General features: G+C 40.2%; 2 non-coding genes across 2 annotated transcripts; one reads left to right on the forward strand and one right to left on the reverse strand.

Moving 5' to 3' along the window:
* Nucleotides 1-875: 875 nt before the first annotated feature.
* On the forward strand, nucleotides 876-957 carry trnal-aag. Its single transcript has one exon. It is a non-coding gene; the product is annotated as a tRNA-Leu (tRNA).
* A 10,834-nt stretch (nucleotides 958-11,791) lies between these two features.
* On the reverse strand, nucleotides 11,792-11,873 carry trnal-uag. The gene has a single exon. It is a non-coding gene; the product is annotated as a tRNA-Leu (tRNA).
* Nucleotides 11,874-15,483: the final 3,610 nt, after the last annotated feature.

A 15,483-nucleotide genomic window follows, 5' to 3' on the forward strand; every position in this document is an offset into this window, starting at 1 on the left:
CCACGTCGGAAGCCTGTTTTGGCAAGTGCAGAGTGCCGGGATTCGATCGTCATTTATTCAGCGCTGTCTTATGTCTGTCAGGGGAGGCAGTGCATATAGTGAGAAGAATACAAAATGTGAGGATGACGACAACGACAACTCTTGTCTCATTTGATGAATTGATATGTGGAACATTTCCTTGTTAACTGATTTGAATGGACACTAAAATGTGTGCTACCATGAATTTTTGGGGGTGGAAACTGGGGATTTTAGAGGCTCACTGATTACTGCTTATATATTTGTTCTAAAATACCAATACATCAAATGACTATGTTGTACTGTAATGGGAAAATTTCAGTATTCACAAAAGACTGATAATGCTCACCAAGTCTGTGAGTTCTATCATCTTTCATCTTCGCTTTCTCTTGTTCTTATTTTGGGTCACTCAACGCGTTTATATGCACAGCTTAATCTAGCTAGGCTGGAAATTTGACTTTCTGAATGCGGTCCTTATCCCAGTTTACGTGCAACGGAGAAAATCGAATAACTGATGGGAACATGTCCTCCTCCACACTAGGTGGCGATATGTGTCTTTTCAGCAGCTTCCAGTAGTAGTGGACTGGAAGCCTGTGTTATATTTGACTAAGATATGCCCTTTGCACGTATAAAAACTGCATCCTGTCTCAAAGTAATGCTTAAAAATTAGTTGATACTTTTGTGTTCTTTCCAGGCTATGTAACTGTCATTCCGTAGTCAGTAAGTCTACATGAAGTAATGGGAATTGAACTGCTACCCCTCTGGTTCTGCAATTAGTGGACTTCCCTTTATTCTATTTTTATTGCACATATAATGTGTAGTATTCCATGTGTTATCAAGTATTAAGACAGCATGTACAAGGTAGTGTGGCCGAGCGGTCTAAGGCGCTGGACTAAGGCTCCAGTCTCTCAGGAGGTGTGGGTTCTAATCCCACCACTGCCATATAACATGATTTATTGATCATGATCTCTGTATTTTTTGTGATCTTGGAGGCAAAAAGACTTGCGTCATGTTTTACTATTTACACGGAGACTAAACAGAACATCTGTGTCTACATGCCCAACAACTTCCTTCTTAAAATAACTTTTGACATGCATCGATGTCGATGCCTCTACTTCGCTGTTGAACGTCAAATCTGACGGATGCAAAATAGTCCAAAACCCCTTTTAAAGATTAAAGGTGATTTAAGGATCCATATGTTTAAACAGTGGTGCATGCGATGATTTCAGTTTTTTCCGCACTTTCACTTGCTTGAACATCTTGTACTTTGGTAGCAGAGTAAAACACTGAAGGCTCTGGGCGCTGCTTTGAAATCTAGTGACATGGTGGCACTCAGAACAGAAAAGCGACAGCCCTTGTCAACTGTGCCATTAGAGAAGCAAAGCGTGCCCAGGGTCAGAAATTTTAAAGTTTCTTCCAGGACCCAAAAACACCAAGTGCTTGTGGCATTGTATCCAAGCCATCACAGAGTACAAAGGATGCTCCACCAGATGCTCCCAATCTGTGTAGAGCTGCTGTTGTGAGTCAGTGATAAGTAATTTCATTCGAATGTGCCCTGCTGGTGTAGAGCTTTGAATGAGCGACAGGAGACATGGGATGCGACGTAATGTATGTATATATGCAAACACGATGAATGTCTTTTAATGATTTGTTTCTGTGCGCATTTATGCTTTTCAGTGTGCGCTCTTTGTAGATATGTGTGTTTTATTTTTCCAGAGTGACCGTCTCCTGCACCTTTAAGCCGGCGCGTGGGTGTTAAGTGTTGTTTATCTCTCTGATATAACCTCATATCTCTTGTCGGTTCCAGTTAAAACGGCTACAGGTAGGATGATACATTATGTCACCACGAGCCATCATTGTTTTGGCTCTTTCACTCCAGCTGTGTCGATGTGTTTTGCAAAAGAAAATGTACATTTCTGAATTTATAGGTATATTTTGTTGAGTTTTGAATCACATAAAGAAAAGCTTTATGCACAAAAGAAAACTTGCTGGAATTAGTGGTGCAGCATGTTACTATAGGTAGAGAGCATTTTAGATTGGTTGATGTCTCAGACACAGTTAAGCTACTCTCTGAAAACCAACAGAAGTTACAGGGAGGGATTAAATGCATTCAGCTGTGCCGGTGGAAAAAAAAAAAACAGACACTCAGCAGAGGATGGTTTCAATCCATCGACCTCTGGGTTATGGGCCCAGCACGCTTCCGCTGCGCCACTCTGCTCTGAGTGACAACACACCTCAGAGAATCTTAGAAATTACTTTGTCACCGTAGCTTTGTTGCTAAATAAAAGAAAACACTCTTGAAACCACAAGAAAGATAAATAAAATTAGATTTAATTAAAGACCATCATCATTATCATCATAAGAGAATTATACATGGGCCCTCTGAGGGTGTTCTGTGGTGGGGGCCTTTGGATACTGTGGGTTGAGGGCACGGACTGTATATACTATGGACAAACCCATTGTGATGTCACCCATTGGATTTTGAACCTCGAAAATGAAGCCTGAAGTGGCTGGGTCGCCATGTTGGATGAGCTTTACTTCGCCCACACGCAGATATTCCAATTATGGACATGAGGGGGCCGTGTCGGATGTTGAGACCCGCCCACCTGAGGCTACCACTGGTCACTCAATGCACCCTTAATTATGCAGAAAAGACCAAATGATTTTCACTGAAACCAGTCAAGTCAGTATCATCAGCTGCTCATTACACAACAATGTGTACACCACAGCAGGGAAAGCGGAAGACGGCTGGTGCGTTTAAGACACTTAACAACAGTGGGTGTCTTAACAGCTCATTTGACCTGGAAACCTGACATTTGACCACATTTACAACTAGCATAGGATTTTTTCCTCATTCATTGACCCCTAGGTTACAGGCCCAGCATGCTTCATCTGCGCCAGTCTGCTGGTAGGTCTCAGCTGTGTTCAGAATCTGATTTCCAACATTCAGGACAAACGTGCACCAACTGAAACTAGGCTGCTAATGGTAGGAATAAAATAATAGTACCAAGGACTGAATGCAGTATTCAAGATTTACATTTCCAAGCAGCATATTTTCCCCTTTTATTCACCTTGATTACTCGTTTCTTCCAGGCTACAATCAATAGTTAATGTCCATTTTCACATGACTAACATTTCACAGCTTAAATGATCAGAAGTCACAATACCCACTGTTTTAAAAATGTCTACCCAGAAGCAAAACAAACAATGGACTTGACTTTTTCCTTAATCATCCTAGGGTTAGGACGGCATGGAGTGCCCTGAAATTAGACAGCCTTGACAAAATACTTAAGGATAATCCTAATTGTGTTGAGTCCTCCACTTTTCTGCCATAAAACGACACTAAACTGTTACATGTACCATATGCAGCAGTACCAAATTTGGTATGATTCCTCTGTCGTCTTTTTTTTTTTTTTTGCCTCCTGGTGGCTTTACATCCAGAGTTGCTCCAGGAAGGAGCAACATTAACTGACCATGTGCTTAGAAAAAGTACCAAATCACTTACTAGCATGTCTGCAGAATAATTTTGCTCCCATTCCTATAATCCTATTAAGAGTTGTACATACTGGATACCATGTCCTCCACTGTCCAATTTGCATTGACCAGTTGTAATGTATACCAACCAATAATTCAAACTGTCCAAGTAAAGAAGAACATTTTGATGAACTCTGACAGATTGGTGCAGGTGCAACACTAACAACACATGCCAACAACAAAGCAGTTGCCTGGTCACAATGCTACCGTCCATCTAATAAAGCCCTCAGTATCTCCTCAGCATACTTAAGTTGCCGTTAATGTGCACACTATTTAACCTGCTAGCATAAAGCTGATTGGGCCTGATGTTGAATGAACAGCTTCATTAGAGCCAATGATGAAGACTTAAGCTGTGGTGTCACAAGTCATCAGCCTCACGTTGCTGCAGATAAACACTGAAAGGCTACATCTGTATGCAGTTTTCATCTATTCGCTAAATAATTAGTGGCACACTGCCATCACAGAAACCTGGATGCTACAATGTAACAAACGCTACAAAGAGAGACGTATGCCTTGTGGTGCAACACTCCAATGGGACTTGATTGACAGACAGGGCTTTTGATTTGCATTTCTATCATTAATGCAAAAGATTATCATTTCTTCATGTGCCTCAGAGCGTTTTAAAGACAATGCATAATTTGAGTGTGAATCACAAAACCAATCATGGTAAACATATGGAACCAGGGACCAGATGATTAATAATTTCCTCTGATTGCACATGATTGTCAATAGTGTAAGATTAAAGATAAAAGTTAAAACATACTGTACTCTCTTAAATCAATCGTCCACCATCATTTGACCACGCAATTAAAGAATGTGTTTGCGCTAGAATCTCTTCCTCTTGTTCGTGTTACATTGTGGCACCACTGCCATTTTCTGAGGAAGCCAGAATGAGCTACCTGATCTAAGTGGGACCAACGTTGTGTTATCAATGGTGTTTGTGGGTCTGGTGGTCTCTGTCTCATGGATATTTTGCAGCACTTCATCACTGTTCATTTTGATATTAAATGATATTCAACACAACAAAATGCACATTAACTGAGAGACTGGGTTAGGTAACTGTCCTCATGTCAGCGTGTCAAACCTTCCTATCTTAGACGATCTAAGATTTTATATTGTTTAGCATTTCGATGGGCAGCAAATGAAGAATTGAATCCATCCTTTTCGAGTACACGGTGAGAAGAAAGTTTTAACTTCAACAGTAGCCCTACTACTCATATTTAAAATGACAAACTAAATAAAAAGAGAGGGAAGAGAGAAGTTGTCAGCTTTAAAGTTTTTTTTTTTTATTTTGCATGCTAAGAAATTCAGTTTTTCTTTTCGTCACCTCACAGCAACATTGTGCAACAAGTGATACTTCTTGAAGGAAACTTTGCAAACAGCGCATTTGATTGAATCTAATCATAAATTATTTCATGTATTTGTGCACAAAATTAACAATAAATGCAATAGCTTTTTTATTTCTACTGAATTTGGCTTCTCTAAACTAGCAGAACAATGGACATAAGGTTGTTCTATGGGAGAACGGAACATGATCAGCATGTTAGGGAGATCCAGTTTGGTTCAACGGTTTGAGCAGGACAGTAAAACAGGGTTTTCAAAGAAAATAAATAAATAAATAAAAGAAATGGCTCTATTTCAGCGACAACAGTTGTCAGCCTACAAGATCTATGGGTGACTTATGATGAGAAAAAGGAAAATGCAGAGAACCGCGACTCCCATTCCAAGTCAGGATGCCCCCTTGGACAATACATCACACTGGCCGACAATGTGTGACATTAGGGGAAGATGCAGGGTTTCTGGGTGCCCAGGAACACCAAAGGTGATGTGTATGAATGTAATGCAACTCTGTTTCACAGCACAAAAGAAATGTTTGTGAAGTTTTACAGTGAGTGACAGCAACTCGTGTCTCACAGCGTAAGAATCAATGCGACATGACAAATGACAATATAAGCAATTGCATTGAATGTGTGAGGTCCACTTCCATACACTAATATTTAGGGGCTGAGGTTAACAACTAGAGGTGTTTATGTTCTCCACTACTTTGTCCTTGATTACCAAAGAAACTGCGGGACCAGGGATTTACATCCTTTATACCCTGCCCTCCACACTGTCCAAATACATGAGCCCTCAAACTAGTCCCAGCATAACAATGTGCTTTCTTGAATGAAGCATCAGGAATAATGAATATATTGTCCTCAATTAGCATGTGTGTCATTGGTATTATGGCACAAAGAAAATCATAGTATTGTTTTTTTACATTCTTGAGCAGATTAAACAGATTCTTGTGTCATGCAGTTTTAAGCTCAGGTGTGTCATGTCATTCTACAAGTCTCCAAAGACATAGGAAGCAGGATAAATTGGGAGAGCCTTACACAAAGAGGTAGAAAGGGCAACTCAAGAAAGAACCGCAAGCACACAACCTAAAGTGAACACAGAGAGAGACAAATCTATATATACACTCTCAAGGAACCAATCAGGCACAGGTGAAACCAATCAGGGCAGAGCAGGCAATCACAAAGGTGGGAACCCAAGGACATGGTGTCAAAATAACTGAAATACAAAGACATGATAGATTACAAAATTCAACAGAAATCTAAAACAGACAGCCTGAGAGACAACCCTAGCCTGGCATTTACTTAGCGTTTCATTCCAGGGCAGGAATTCTATTTTGATACAGCATATAACTGATTTCCGGTCTCTAGTTCTCACAGCTTGAAGTCCTGCCGTAGCTCTGCAATGGAAAACACATGAGGACACAAAACCTGTGTTTGTATCTTTGCGAGGATTTCTCTAGCCCCTTACCCATCCTAAGCACAATCTTAATTTTAAGCTTTACCTTCAAACCAGTGTTTCCACTTCCTTGCATTGGCCACACTGATGCATTTGAGTCCATCAATGACCCACCTACACTTCCTCTCGACGATAGACTGTATATAAATATGAACAACACATCCCTGCTTCCTTGCATTGGCTAAACTGACACTAGTGTCCCGGGGATACCGGCAGCACCATCTTGAGAATTTGGAACCAGAGTAAGTGCAGTACAGCCCATGAGAGGAGAGTTTTTGTTTGATTAACACTGCACTCTTTTCTTGCTACACAAATTACAAATAAATATAAAGTGATTGGCATGGAAACTGTCAATCATCGTAATGTGTCACACAAATGGAAACTTGAACATACATCAGTATTGTATTCACGTAAAACGAAATAAACCATGACAAAAAATTGACGTCTGCTTAATGTTTTAGTTTGGCCCATCCACTAACATGGAGGAGGTGGAGCTTATGACCTATACTGCAGCCAGGCACCAGGGGGAGCTCCACATGTTTCGGCTTCATTCGTCACACGTGGACATTTTTCCACTGTTGTGGGACCCAGAGGACAAAAAAAAAAAACAGACAAACACCATCTTCCCTGCCTGCTACTCCATCACATCCATGACTTGTTTCAGGCTATCAGTCGCAGTTACCGCCCACAATGCGGTGCCAGGGGTGTAGTTGTGTAAATAAGAACAAGAAGAGGAATGTGTATTAACGGAGTTAACTTGTGTTTAGCATTTCCAAAAAGTATTATTGGACTGACAGATTCAGTTGGTAAAATCACAGAACGCTGCTCTCTGTCGATGGAAACAGATTGCGTTGTGGAGCTGGGGAGCACTGGAGCAACTGACTGTGTCTCCAGAAGGGTTCCACATTCTCTGTCGAATCTGCTAATTAACTAAAAACGACAACGATGTGTCTGCGGGAAAGAGGAGGAGAGGGGATGCTATACGGAGGGATGACATGCTCCAGCTAATGTTAAAGCACGGACTTCAACTATTGATTGCAGCAGTCATTAATTTTAAATGCCACTAGTGTGTCGTGTGTATTTACATAAAGCCATGCAACAACACACCAATTAGGCATAACATTTTGACCACCTTCCTGATATTGTGTAGTTCTCCCGTCCTCGTGCCTCCAAAACAGTTGTGACTCATCAGATAATGGACGTGGGTCTTCTGAGGGTGAATTGTAGAGGGGATTTTTTTTTCTGAAAGGAAGCTACCTGTATTTTTGTTTTATTTCAATATCCTTTTATCTAGTTTGAAATTCGCCTAACTTAATTTGAAAAGTGAGCCTCATTTTAGACATGAATGATGCCGATCTGCAATATTCGAAATTTCTGAATAAAAGGACAGCGTCGTACGAGCGAATATTGTAGCTGAAGTAGTGCAATATGCCACATTATGAAAACACCTGTCATCACTTCCGATGCGCCTGATTCTCCTTTGGCAAACTTTGCAAAATCATCAGCTCTTTATTGCTCCTAATCTTTTGACTGCGCGAGGCAGATGGAAAAACAGACAATGCTGTTTATTGCTGTTATTATTGCATCCGAGGCGCAGATATCGTTCTCCCCCTCAAAATGCCAATCGAGGACTCATTAACTGAGCAAACATGCCTCGAGCTGTAGTGATAACTTCCACTTTTGTTTTGATTTTCACTCTGACATCACTCTCACATTTATCAGCGAGACTATTAAACTGCCTGCATGTATCAAGAAAAAAAAAAAAACTGTTTATGTTCTTATGTTGAGCTCAGTGTTGCAAAGATGTTGTTTGTGGTACTGTAATAAAAGAAATGATGGGACTTGGGCCAAACTAAAACACTTAAGTAAACACTGAATCCATTTTTTACATCTCAAAAAAATTGAACATCGTGAAAAAGTTTAATATTTTTTGTCAATCACTTCAAAAACTTTTTAATTACACATAGAGTGAGCCTTTATTTCTTTAAATTTGCATGATTATGGCTTACAGATAAAGAAAACCCAACACTCTGTGGCTCAAAAAATTTGAATATCATGAAAAAGTTCAATGTTGGAAACTCATGGTATCACACCCAATCAGCTAATTAACTCAAAACACCTGGAAAGGTCCCTTTAAATGGTCTCTCAGCCTGGGTCAGTAGGCTACACAATCATGGGGTAGTCTGCTGATTTCACAGATGTTCAGAAGACAATCATTGACATGCTCCATATGGAGGAAAAGCCAAAAAAATTAAAAATATTTTTTTTTTAAAAATGCTAAAGACCCCAGTAATGCAGCAGCTGGACCGCCCTCTACCAACAACGTTAGTGCTGGACCAGTCAATGGTTCAATGAGAAATATATTCTTCATTTAGAGCCTGTACCAACATCTTCATCTCTGCATCCTCCTCTTCATCTCCAATTCCTGCACCTCCTTCAATTTCTGCTTTGTACACCTCGGATGTTCCAACCAAAAGATTCGTGTACACAGTGCATAATGTACCTTGTATCATAACGTACCTTGCATTTGATTTAAAGTGATAAAGCTTGCGGTTTCCATCAACTGAGACTGCAAGCATGTCTGGGGTGCAGGCAGGGCAGCTAAAGCATGTCTCCTTGCACATCCTGTCCACCTAAAACTTTACAGCACTCCACTCCATGAAGCTTTTACTGAAGGCATCAGCTGATATTTTGTCAGTCTTTTAAGTAGAGGCGAAACAACAGAATATTCAAGGACAGTCATCATAAGCACTGATTCACACAAACTCGCTCTTCCGAAGTGGGCAGTTCTTCCATCCAGCATCTTGACAAATGCCTTAAGTGACATCCCTGGTGCAGCCTTCTTAATGTCATAGAAAGACCGGAAGACATCAGTTGAAAACAGTTGCAGCAATTTAAGGTGCCAGGCCAATATCCACTAGCCTGGATGTCATTAACTGAGGGAGACCACTTTAGGCCACAGCTAACATATTGTCAATAAGAGAAGGCTTGGCCTCTTTCCTCTTTTTTGCGAGGAAACCGTCTTTCTGATCTCCAACTCAGACGACGTCTTGCAAGTCACAGCTGCATCTTCTTCTCCATCCTACAGCAACTGAAGGAGCTCCTGACGAAGCGCCTGGAAAAAAATAAAGAAACCCTGCAAAAAAGTGAACTAAATACTAAATACTGCATCTGACTGGGTGGAGCTCAGAGCTGACGGGAGTGGTGAATGAATCATGTCGCATGTTACAGCCTCATAAAATTAAAGTAATACAAGGCTCAATAAGACCACAACATAAAAGGACGCCACACAAGGATTCCATGGTTACAAAAAAATTAATCTTTTATTGAAAAATTTACACTGGGGAAGAAAAGGGAAAAAAAAGGTTAACCCATAAAATAATTATAAACCAAAACGAGATGGAGACCACAGCCAAATAATCCAATAGCATTACTAGATACATCCTAAATAAACTGCTACCTGGACAAAGGCATTCTACAGTCATTGTTGATCTCTGCATTTAGCCCATTGATACATGCAATGTTAACAACTTTACTATATCACAGTCTAACATAATTACAAGTTTTGATTTTTTTTTCTTGTATTTTCCTTGAAGAAAATGAAATTAAATCACACACTAAATAATAGAATAATCTACATGTAGACGGCCTTCACTGCAACTTGAATGAATCAGTGTGAACTCCCGTATAATTGACAGCAAAGAAAGCACGTCTTCTCTTGCAGCCTCCGTCCTTCGCAATCAATAAAGCAAGGCAAATGAGAGCTTAACGATTTTTCACATCTGAATGATTTAGTGACGTAGGCTGGGAGCAGTTTTTCCATTGTTTTCTGATATGAAAACTGAACAAACGGATGGATATTACATGCGCTCACGTGTATCCACTTGTGACTGTTCTGACATTTAGTCCACATATGCATAAACAGTCTAAAAGAGAATCATAGCGCTGGGGTTCACATGACAACACCAGTGGATGCCATACACCGTAAACAACGGCACATATTGTGACTTATTAGTGCTCAGTTATATATATATATATATTTTGTATCTGAAAAGGCCTCAGCTCCATTTATTATTGCTTTGTTTTTATTTGAAAGAAGAAAAAAGATCTTTGATTACTGCATGCAATAAAATAATGTCTTAAATCGGGGAATATGCATTTATACACAGATGCTTGATAGAGACCTACATATAGACTGTTACTGCCAATTACAAATGTTATTTCCACGTACTGAGCTTGACAGTGACACATCGCCATTGTTGCGCAAACACATGAATGCCAGCACTGTGAATCCATCGTGACTATTTTACTCAAGGTCTTTGGTGCACAGACCTTGAATGGAACTAAAACACCACAATACAAATAAAATAAAAAATCAGGGATAGTTAATGTCACTTTAGCCCGTTTAAAAAACAAAATTGCTGCTGCATAGTCAATCTTCATTTTAGTTAGTTAATTGACGCCATAGGGCCATGATCGCGCAATGCATTGTGGGTCACAGGCGCCATTTTTAGGGTCAAACAGAGCAGCAGACTGCACCGCTCAGGCCTTTTGCCGTGACGGTAAGGGTAACACAGACAACCATTCACACTCACACCTACAACCAATTCAGAATCAGCTAAGACTCACGAGGCTGAAACTGTATTTAGTTCGCACGGTTGAAGCAGTGCCGTTTCCTGGGAGACAAATGGGAACGCAAGAGCAAACATTTCCTCCTTTGTTACAAATCAGTGCACTATCAAAATGATCTTATTTCAAGGTACTTCAATGATTTTTTTTTTGTTGTTGTTTTGCTTTTAAGTTAGAAACCCAAATAAATCAAGGCTTATTGGTAGAAGTAAGAAGGGGAAGCCAGGGGGAAGTATTAGGTGAAATATTCCTTTTGAAGGTTGACACTCATGAGTGATTTAAAATTGTTTTAGGGCGTACTCTGTTGATCATCGACCTAAAAAATTGTAAAATTTTTGCCATGTGTGGGAGATGAAATAGCCACAAGATATGTAGTGTCTGTGTGTGGGGAAAGTGTACATGTTGGTGTGTGTCCATTGGAAGGGAACAAAAGATCGCAAGATTTTGTGATTAAAAAGCAACAAGCCTCTTTTGGGAGGAAAAAGCCAAAGGGTTGTGTGTGTGTGTGTTTGATGATTGTCTGATACATTTCAGGATGGCATCAGAGGTCATCCCTTTGGAAGGGTGACCTGTGACACCATTTAGATTGTGTTTGACCATCTCCAAAGGTTAAAAGCACAATCACACACACCGTTCAAGCTGACATGTTGACTTTATTTCTGATCTCTTTTGTTAACTTGTGTACGTGACAATATGGATTTGTGGAGACTTACAATGCACAGGCATTGACCATTATTTGTATACTGACACAAGCAATGGGAGAATATACTAATGCACAATTAACCATCTAATATTATGTGTCACTTATGGTTTATAAGGATGGCAGTGGTGGGATTCGAACCCACGCCTCCATAGAGACTGGAGCCTAAATCCAGCGCCTTAGACCACTCGGCCACACTACCACATGCCAATCCAGATTTGCAAATTCAATGTTTCAGTCATCATTTTACTTTAGTGCTGGTTTTCCACAGAACCTTAGGATTGAATACCCTCCAAATCACCACATCCCAATGTGCTGTATAATCCAGCACCGCACCAGTGAAAACATTCCTTCCATTCTGAACTAGATTCACATCTCACCCAAAGCAAATACATTAATTCTGCCTCCCCACAAACACCAGCAAATGACAACATTGTTAACTCTGGGTTATGGGCCAAGGAAGCTTCTGCTGCACCACTCTGCTAGTAGATAGATATAATGGGTTGTCACTGCATTGTTTTTTCAAAAGTTTTAACTCAGCTAGAAGGTGCTGCAGTAAAGTGGAATATTACAGGGGATGCCTCAACTGACAAAACGGTTCTTCTTCTGGAGGATAGAAATTTATTTATTTTCGCTGATTTGGTTGAATTTGATATGTCTTTTAGATTTTGACAACCCTTCTAAGTCAATGAGCTAGGCTCAATAACTGAGGGAAACGTGTCCTCCTCCTCCACACGTGATATGTGTCTTTTCAGCAAGTTAATACGGCCCCTTTTCAGGCTGACCTATTACCTCATATAGTACACAATTGGAGTTGTTCATGCAGCAGACCGGAACCTCAAACAACAACCAAATGGATAATAGTTCAACTTTTTTAATCTCATACATAATGTGCTACTTATGGTTCAGATATGATGGCGCTATCACTCAGGTGGTCCTTCTACCAGCTCTGTTTACCTTCTTCTTCTGCGACTGTTTTACTGGGATGTTTTTGTTCTGGGGTCATTTGCCAGCGCAGGGATTGTGGAGCATGCACACATGCATTGTCAAGTTAAAGTCCGATTAAGGCATATACATGCTGGGGAAAATCTATTTCCAATTGTATGATCTGGGTGTCAGATAAGGAGAATTCCAACATTAGTTGGAGTAATGTGTTTGCATGCGTATAAATTGTCCACTTACAGTTGGATTAAGAAAATAGTTTTTTTTTTTTTTGTTTGTTTGTTTTTTTTGTTTTTTTCAGGTCGGACGGCACAGGTGCCCATCCAGAAGTAATCAGATACAAACACTCAAGACAAACATCCAGAAAATAGTTTGTTTTTTGACAACTTCACATGATTAGATTCCCCTGAGTAATATGGTATGTCTTCTTAAGGCGAGAACATTTATTGTTTTCATTAACTGAGATTGCCTCTTAAAACCTGAAGTCCATGCAACAAAATGGATACGTAGGTTGTCCTCTCTCCACTCAGTGGTACAGAAATATCCCACTTTATTTCTCCAGGCCTTTAAGTCTAGACTGAGGAACAATAGAAGCCTTTCGATCATATTTATAGTAGACTGACAACCACAAAGTCTTTTGATCATCTTTAATGTTACAAGTGACGGTCTGAAGTATGTTTAATCATCTTTAGTCTGGAATCTCGATTAAGTGACAGAAAGCTCCTTTGTCTCCTTCAGCTTCAAGTCTAGACAGAGGCATTTTAAAGGGCCCTCCATCACCTACAGAAAAAGTACAGCAGGCTGATTTAGACTGTGTCATTTCTCAGGTCAGGCCGTGTGTTGGTTGTTACGACAACCAGAATCTGGAGGTGGAAGTTTTTCAAAATAAGGAACAACAGGCCTACCACTGGATACCAACAGAGACAAAGTGAAGGGATGTAATCATGAAGCACATAGGCTACCGAAGAAAAGGTAGTGACACAACGTCATTTTTCCTCTGATCCCATCTCGCATGCTCATGATGCTTTATAATTACAAGTAATGAATGTAATTATTGCTGTTGTATCTACAAACAGCTGTGATCAGTAACCGGAACCAGACAGGTTCCTGAAACACTTTTGGCACTTAATTAAGTTCTGTCAAGCTATCTGCTGACACAAACCTGATCTAACCCGGTGGAACATATACAGAAAATATTTAATTTTCAAAAAAAAAAAAAAAATCATGGCTGTTGATGGCCAGGCTAAGACGGTTTGTATGGCTTATATTACTTCTTTGTAAAGCACTTAGCATTCGCATCTTTTATTTATCTACATTTAGCATAATTGAAATGAACTAAAACTAACTTAAACTACCAGAAACTTAGGCTAATCAAACTTTTCCAAATCCATACTAGTTTGAACGGATCATTTTTGAGTCTGATTGTCCTTAACTTGATCTGATAATCCACATTTTTTCCTAGTCTCGCTGTATTTACTGATACATTTCACCATGTTTTTACCACTCAGCGGGGCGTGGCCTTGGGCAGCAGTGACACCAGTGCATATGCTCTATACCACTGACTTTGTGTTGGAGAACAGAGGGCAGTGAAGTGATTCTCAGTTCGTGACCATACCACAAAGTGCATGTCTACAGCAAATGTATTAACACGTAATGATTTTTGTCATTGCTGTTTGACTGATTTGGAGCAGGATTTGGTGAATCCAAGAGCTCTTCTGTTTCTTGGACAAAGTTTCCCCTGATAGTCCCCATGGCAATGGCACAACTACACAGAATAAGCGCACCCGGCAAACGAGCCAGCATCACATTTTACACCATGTACTGGGGAGGGTGCTACTTTGTCCCCTCGCTGCTGCTGTAGTGTGAGCTTGTCAAAGGGTTTCCGATGGCGCCGCGTCGTGCCGCCTTTCTTCGTGGGCCTCCTGGGCTTTTCATTATCTCACTCGCACACCCACCCCCACACAGAACTGGTGTCGGGATCTGGTGTTACACGTCTCAGTAATGCACGCTGTTCATCTTCTTTGTCAAAAAATGTTGTGCTCACAGACACGCACACACACACGTCAACATACAGACATGTACACTGTCTTTGATTTAGGAAGACAGCAACACGGTTCGAGCAAAAATCCAACTGTTCTATGTGAGTGTCTGAAAGGATGACACCATTTGGTATCTTCACATGAATGTACTGCAGGCCATTCCCTCGCCGTCACACATTTATTTTATGAGAGCTTGTTAGAACCTCTGTAGTTCAAATCACATCTTAAGGACTCCCTATGTTTTAAACTTGAGCTGTTTTTCACAAAAAAAAAAGCTAATTTGATAGAAACACCACAATGTAAGGCTAGTTTGGGAATAAAAACAATGTGGGGAAAACAAATTGACCAATTAGATCCAATGACATGTGCCAGGATGGATATGGTCTGTTAGATCCACATTACTACTTGTAGATTTAATTTGGCTTTGCGGGAAATTCAATTTATTCAATTACAAAGTGCATCTGAAATGGAACATATTCTGTATTTTGGTAAGGACGTACTAGGTAGCTAAATAGTTAATTGTTAAAAGACTGACAGGGAAAATGAGTCAAGTCAAGTCAACTTTATTGTCAATTCTGACATGTGCAACACAATACAGGATTGAAATGACCGTCCTCAAAGGCCTACGGTGCAGCAGCTAAACAAAAAAATGTAAACAAGGATGTGCAAACGTTGAGATTTTTTTTTTTTTTTCAAAGTCAAGAAGTGAGGACCAATACGCAGGACACACACCAGGAAACAAGGCTGGCTGAAACAACGAAATTCAGTTCAGGAGAGAGAGAGCATAATCCAAGTAATCTAAAAACCAAAACGCAACAATAAGGGAACAAA

Source organism: Mugil cephalus, chromosome 5 (genome assembly GCF_022458985.1).
Source record: "Mugil cephalus isolate CIBA_MC_2020 chromosome 5, CIBA_Mcephalus_1.1, whole genome shotgun sequence".
In the NCBI taxonomy this organism is placed as follows: domain Eukaryota; kingdom Metazoa; phylum Chordata; class Actinopteri; order Mugiliformes; family Mugilidae; genus Mugil; species Mugil cephalus.